Source organism: Lynx canadensis, chromosome F1 (genome assembly GCF_007474595.2).
Source record: "Lynx canadensis isolate LIC74 chromosome F1, mLynCan4.pri.v2, whole genome shotgun sequence".
Classification (NCBI taxonomy): domain Eukaryota; kingdom Metazoa; phylum Chordata; class Mammalia; order Carnivora; family Felidae; genus Lynx; species Lynx canadensis.
The window spans coordinates 56,038,189-56,043,873 of record NC_044319.2 but is presented as its reverse complement, the minus strand read 5'-3'; positions in this window follow the sequence as shown (position 1 = coordinate 56,043,873).

Genomic DNA, 5,685 nt, shown 5'->3' with positions numbered 1-5,685 from the left:
GTTTTCTGTTCATAGTAGAAATGTAAGTCCATTTAAGGTAAATTGAATATAAAAATTACTCTGAGATTATGGAAAAATACTTCAAACCCATTAGCACAAAGATTTAGGATTTACTCAACAACAAATATTTATAAAATACTTGTATGTTCAGCACACTGTTTTGGGGAGTGGGGATATAGAGAAAAATCTCTGCCATCATGGAGTTTACCTTCCAGTGATGGAGACACTAGATAAAATAAAGTGAATTGCATGTTAGATAAGGAAAAATGTTAAGGAGTGGGGGCGCCTGGGTGGCTTGGTCAGTTGAGTGACCAACTTCGGCTCAGGTCATGATCTCACAATTTGTGAGTTCGAGCCCCATGTTGGGCTTGATGCTGACAGCTTGGAGCCTGGAGCCTACTTCTGGATTCTGTGTCTCCCTCTCTCTCTGCCCCTCTCCTGCTCATGATGTGTCTCTCTTTGTCTCTCAAAAATAAATAAATGTTAAAAAATTTATTTTTAATTAAAAAATGTTAAGGGGGAAAACTGAAGCAGAGAAGAGAGATAGAAAGGTGGAAGTTGCCTGTGGCAAATTGAAATTTTAGAGAGGTTCAAAGATCTGGAAGCTCTCATCGTGATGTTGGCTTAAATTTCAAATTACAGATCCCTTTGAAATTAAAGAAATGATTTTAGGGTGTTTTCTTTAATAATTTGATTTTCTGTTGATGTTGGGTTTTCAATTCAGAAGTTCTCTTTTGTCTAGTCTTTCTTTTCCTCCATCCTCACCAACTCTGACATTATAAGACACCGTTCACGTGGGAAAATCTAAGGTCCCCGTTTGACGGTAATTCTTAACAATTTTGCAAGTGGACACAAGTCACACTAGAAAAAACATCTCAGTCCAAGAAAGCAAGAATGTGTAAAATCTGACAACTTGGAATTAAAATGAGGAAATCCCAGATGTTCTGAGGCTGTTTGTGTTTAGCCATGACAACATGAAATTGATTCAGAAGCGTTTGTCGTTATTTTATCGGAGTGTTGCTTTCCCCCAACACCATCTAGTGCTGAGACATATACCCCTGAGCTCTCTCTTTGTGCTCAGCAAATGCAAGAAATTTAACATCAGCCTAAATAATTCCAAACAAAGAGGACAAACGGACTTCAAGTAATATTGCACAGTTTAGTCCAATTCAAAGGCAAATTGTTTTGGGATTATTCCTCTCCTGGCACAAATAATTATAAGTTGATTACATGCAGATATGTTTCCAAGTGATGACATTGGCCATTTAAAACTTTCTTGGCAAATAGGAGATACCATGAACGTGACTAGTGCTATTTCAGTGTATTCACCTGTTGAAATTCTGCACAACAGCCCATCCCTGAGGTCACATCCTTTTTTTCCCCATGCAGCCTATGCCGACCACACCAGCCTACCTCAAAATCTCAGTCTGCTTTTCCACTGACATTTACCATATATGTCTGCATTTGTGAAATATGTATGTTTTCCCTATTCTTCTATTACATAATATCCTTAAAGATAGACTTTATTTAAGCATTTTTTGTATCTTCCCTTGTATGTCACACAGAAGTCTTGCTCAACGATTACCTTCTTGTTGATGGATTGATTCTTCTTCTCATGTTGATTGTAGAAGCACCCTTTCGGTTCAGCATGGTAGGAGTGCAGTTTAATTGTTAATGGTTGGGAAATGACAGCAAAAAGTATACCAATTGGAGTCCTGAAGTCAGGGATGGGGCAGGGGGTGAGGAGGGAAGAGGAGGCTTTTAAAAAAATCTTCAGGCACCTGCATTTCCTAAGAAAGGAATCACGGAGAGCAGACAGCAATACTTTCAGCCTCAGTCAGAACACTTTTGCTCTCATTCTTCTCTTGTCTGTCTTTGCCTAACCATGAGCAATTTAGGAAGAACTGCTGGCAGGATTCTAATCTTCCAGCCATACTGACATCTTCAGGAAATAGTCATTCTAGTGCCAAGGCAAGCCATGACTCAGGCTGACACAGAGAATTACCCCAAAGTAAATATGTATTGGAGCTTTGATATATAATTTGATTTTCTTTTTGCAGATTTACCTCCTCCCCCATAATATTTAACTTGGATTCCTATTTATAAGGTGGAGTCTCAATGAAATGCTGTTTTCAAGACCTGTGCTTCAGAGAAGTTCTGTAAAGTTATTACTTGAAAATACAAAGTATTTCTCCTATTGAATTCTATTTTGTGTTAGAAAAATTGCAAGATTCCATTGTAAAATTGAACATTTTCAAACCTCAATCAAACTTTCGGGGAGAGATAGTTGGCCCTGGGGTACTGTAGCAATGCAGTTCTCTTACCTGCCTCATTTCCAGTTGCCTCCCTGGATCACGCCATTTTGCGATTGCTTCCTTCCCTATGAACCCCAGGCTCCATATGCACCGTCTAACCATAGTCTTCATAGGATCAATTATTGCAATCTGCTTTTACATAAACGTCAGCCAAATTTTACCTGAAGATTCTCTATCTTGACTTAACCTTATCGTTTTCTATCTCATTCCCAGTCCCTAAACCACTGAGGATAACTGCTTAACTCTGGAGATAAACGCCACCAAATATACCAACTCCAAATGACACTGGACCATCAGCACTACTCAATGATCCTTGAATAGTTCTGTACCTATCCTTTCTTTCCCATCTCTTCATTGTAACATTTATAATCCCTCACTGACCTCTTGGAGAGAGGGATTTCTGCATCTCTTCCCTCTGTAAGTGATAGTACGTTCTTCTGTAGTCTTGGGCTTAAACATCTAAATCTGTGGCTTATTACCTATAGTCATGTTTTCTCCTGTTCCTGCCAAGGTTTCCTTTCCGATTTCCTTCTCCCAAGTTTCGAAGAAAAATGTACTCCTGCCCTGGTTCAAACCCTTTCTTTCCATCTGTACACCTGCTTCCCTCCCCACTCCTTTAAAACTGAGGCCGGCCATTGGTTATCTTCTCTCCACTGTTTCATGCCTTCTCCTCTCCTGATTCTCTCCCTATCACATGTAATTATGTCCAAGTCTCTTCTGTAGATTATAAATTCCTGCCCTCTGGACACTACCTTAAGTTTTGCTTCCATCCAAACCTCAGCTTATAAAAAGAACAGTCCACACGGCTTCTTGTTTAGCTTCCTCCCATTTTTTTTTTTTTTATGAGAGAGAGAGAGAGAGAGAGAGAGGGCACAAGTGAGTAAGGGGCAGAAGGAGAGAAAGAATCCCAGGAGGGGCAGAGAAAGAGAGACAGACTGAGAGAGAGAGGGAGAGAGAGAGAAAGAGAAGTGGGACTCACCTGAAGCGGGACTCGAGCTCACCTGCTGTGAGACTTGAACTCATGAACCCTGAGATCATGACCTGAGCCACAGTCAGATGCTTAACTATTGAGCCACCCAGGCACCTGCTTCCTTCCATTTTTAAATTTCATTTTTAAAATTTTATTGAATTACATGTATAGGAAGTGCACAAATCGTGTACAGCTCGATGAATTTTCATAAACAAATCTCCACGAGCACCAAGAAGTTCCTTCTGTGGCTGCTGAGTCATTAACACTCAACTTTTATCCTCTTTAATACATTTTTTTGTTATGAAATATGACACAAATACAGCAAGGTGAACCACATATGAATGTAAAATTTAAGGAAATATTATAAGGTTACTGTGTAACTAGCATCCAGGTAAAAAAATGAGATAACTGTCAGCTGCCCAGAAGCAGGTCAAACCCAAGCTTCCTCCTCTGCCTAATCACAAGCCATCCAGGGACAGTCATTATGTTGGCTGTGTTAGTAATCCCCTCCTGCTTGTCTTTACATTATTGCTGACTATGTCATTATCCATAAATAAGAAAGTTTAATTTTGCTCTTTATATGAATGGAATCACGTGCTGCATATATTGGGGGATCTGACCTCTTGTTTAGTAAGAATTATGTTTAAAGATTTAAACATTTATTTATTATTATTCTTATTTTGTGTGTGAAAACTTATTGCATCTTTTTTGTTTTTGTTTCTTGCTCTGTGGCATTCTATACTTCTAAAGCACACATCCCTACAGGGTATAAATCTGAGTGTAAAGTTGCTATATATATATATATATATATATATATATATATATATATATATTTGTGCTTTTTTACAGTGCAGTCTTCAGTTGTCTCAAATTTATTTATTTATTTATTTATTTATTTATTTATTTATTTATTTTTGGTAATGTTCATTTATTTTTGAGAGAGACAGACAGAGCACCAGCAGGGAAGGGGCAGAAAGAAGGAGATACAAAATCTGAAACAGGTTCCAGGCTCTGAGCTGTCAGCACAGAGCTGTATGCGGGGCTCAAATCCACGAACCATGAGATCATGACCTGAGCTGAAGTCGGACACTTAACCGACTGAGCCACCCAGGCACCCCGCAAATTTATTTGAAGTGTTGAGATATGAATCTGTTTTTGTCCAGACGGCTTCCCCATTACCCAAGAACCATTTATTGAACCTTGCTTTTTCTCCCCTACTGACGTATATTACATAAATGACATAAGGCCATTTCTATCACATACTGAATCCCTATGTATTTCAATTTATTTCTAGACTTTCATTTATCTTTCTGCTCATGTGTTCGCAGCATCTTATTTTAATTTTTGAAAATTTTAATACCTTTAAAATATCTGATGCTCTATCTCCTCAACAGTGCTTTTTTTATTCCTGAATTTTCCTTTTAAAATTTTTACATATACACTAAAACTAGTTTCACAGGAAAAAATATTTTATTATTTTCATTGAATCAAGTTATATTTGTAGATTAATTTAAGAAGAATTTATACTTTTATGTTAAGTTTTCCTTTACAAGGACATGATATGCTTTTTTATTTGTCTAAGAATTCCTTTCTCCATTGGTACCATTTTTACATTTTCTTCATATAGATTTCGGGTGTTTCTTATTAAATATATTCTTGAGTAGGACTTTACTATTTTTTTTTCCTAAAGGGATTAACTACATAGTATGGCAATTAAAACCACAGCCTATGGGGCGCCTGGGTGGCGCAGTCGGTTAAGCGTCCGACTTCAGCCAGGTCACGATCTCGCGGTCCGTGAGTTCGAGCCCCGCGTCGGGCTCTGGGCTGATGGCTCAGAGCCTGGAGCCTGTTTCCGATTCTGTGTCTCCCTCTCTCTCTGCCCCTCGCCCATTCATGCTCTGTCTCTCTCTGTCCCAAAAATAAATAAACGTTGAAAAAAAAAAATTTAAAACCACAGCCTATGGATTAAGACTCCCTAAATTTAAAATATAGGTCTGCCACTTATTAACCGTATAAACGCAAGCGAATTACTTAAACTCTCTTTGCCACTACTTCCTCATCTGTAAAATGCAGTTGTTGTGAAGATTAGTGAATTTAACCTATGAAAGCACTTAGAAGAGTGCCTAGAACATAATAACATTCAATATTCATCCAATAATAACATTCAATATTAACTCTTACACAATTGATTGTATATAATCAATCTTATTGATTGATACAGATGAATATCTTTGCCCATTAAATCTTCCAACCTTTTATTGTTTGAATAAACAGAAATGATTTGGTTTTCTGTATATATTTTGTATGTATCCAGCTTGTTAAATTATTTTTTTAATGTTTATTTATTTATTTTTGACAGAGAGAGGCAGAGAGAAAGGGAGAGAGAGAGAATTCCAAGCA